The sequence below is a fragment of the Mustela erminea genome, chromosome 18 (genome assembly GCF_009829155.1).
Source record: "Mustela erminea isolate mMusErm1 chromosome 18, mMusErm1.Pri, whole genome shotgun sequence".
NCBI classification, from domain to species: Eukaryota; Metazoa; Chordata; class Mammalia; order Carnivora; family Mustelidae; genus Mustela; species Mustela erminea.
Genome location: NC_045631.1, coordinates 51,982,508 through 51,983,847, shown reverse-complemented (window position 1 = coordinate 51,983,847; position 1,340 = coordinate 51,982,508).

The following is a 1,340-nucleotide window of genomic DNA, read 5'->3' as shown; positions in this document are numbered from 1 at the left end:
TGTAAAATGGAGATACAGAGACTGTAAACTTAAGGATTCCTGAGACAATCCAGCTAACCTGTTTATCCCAATGCTTGGCACACATGAGGAACTAAAACTTTAGAAGTAGGAAAGGAAAAACTGACTGGGAAGAAGGAAGATAGCCTGTGTGTGTGTGTGTGTGTGTGTGTGTGTGTGTGTGTGTGTCTGTGTTTGAAGCCCAGAGTTCTTTGGGGGGAAAAAAAATTTGTCTTTATAATTATCTTGGGCATTGCTTTCAGAAAAGGGTATTTTTAAGCTTAAAAAATATAGCATTGGAAAGCTCATTTACAAATTTGGAACTTGAGATTGAACACTTGATTTAAATATGCTTCTCACTTTTTTTCCCCAGCAGTGTATTAAAATAATAGAGGAAACCATAACAGTTTTCAAACGACCGAAGGCTTAGACTCTAACTGATCGGTCACTATGTCATTGCTTTCCTATGGTTTCAGCTTTTGGCCTCCCAGATGACTCAAGCCATCAAGATGCTTTTTTTTGGGTGCCTGGGTGGCTCAGTGGGTTAAGCTGCTGCCTTCGGCTCAGGTCATGATCTCAGGGTCCTGGGATCGAGTCCCACATCGGGCTCTCTGCTCAGCAGGGAGCCTGCCTCCTCCTCTCTCTCTGCCTGCCTCTCTGCCTACTTGTGTTCTCTCTGTCAAATAAATAAATAAAATCTTAAAAAAAAAAAAAAAGATGCTTTTTTTCTTTGAGGTTTCCATCATTCTTTTGCTTCCATACCTCATTGACATTTGTTGTCTTTGTTCTCTCGCCCTTGACAATAAGGCATCTTCTTTTAAAAGACCCAGCTTAGGCGGACAACGTGGCCGAGTGGTTAAGGCGATGGACTGCAAAAAGATCCAGTTTTCTCCTTCTAAGCCACCACTCACCAACATAAAAAATTTGGAAAGGCCCGGAAAAAAAAACATGTATTTTTTTTTTCAGCTGGAACAAGTAGACATCCAAATACACATCTCCACCATGGTTGGGGTCTTCGCTACCATGGGCAAAGTCCTAGCTCCTTTAGTATGACCAAATGTGCCACGGGAAGAAAAAGGCTGGAAAGTGCTGACAGAGAGGTGGGAGAAACTTAACCTTCTGGCAAATAGCAGATAGATGTGAAAATAGAACCAAGCAGATATATCCAGTTCCCCATCACCTCTCCTCAAAGGACCTCACGGAAGTCAATATCACCTTGGCTCCCATGACAACCCCTTGACAAAGATAAATAGGTATCAAATATGCTTTTGCTCCTAAGACCTCTGGGCATTGGTACAAAATACAAATGCAAAACTCAGGCCGAATTAATCTCCTGATGTACC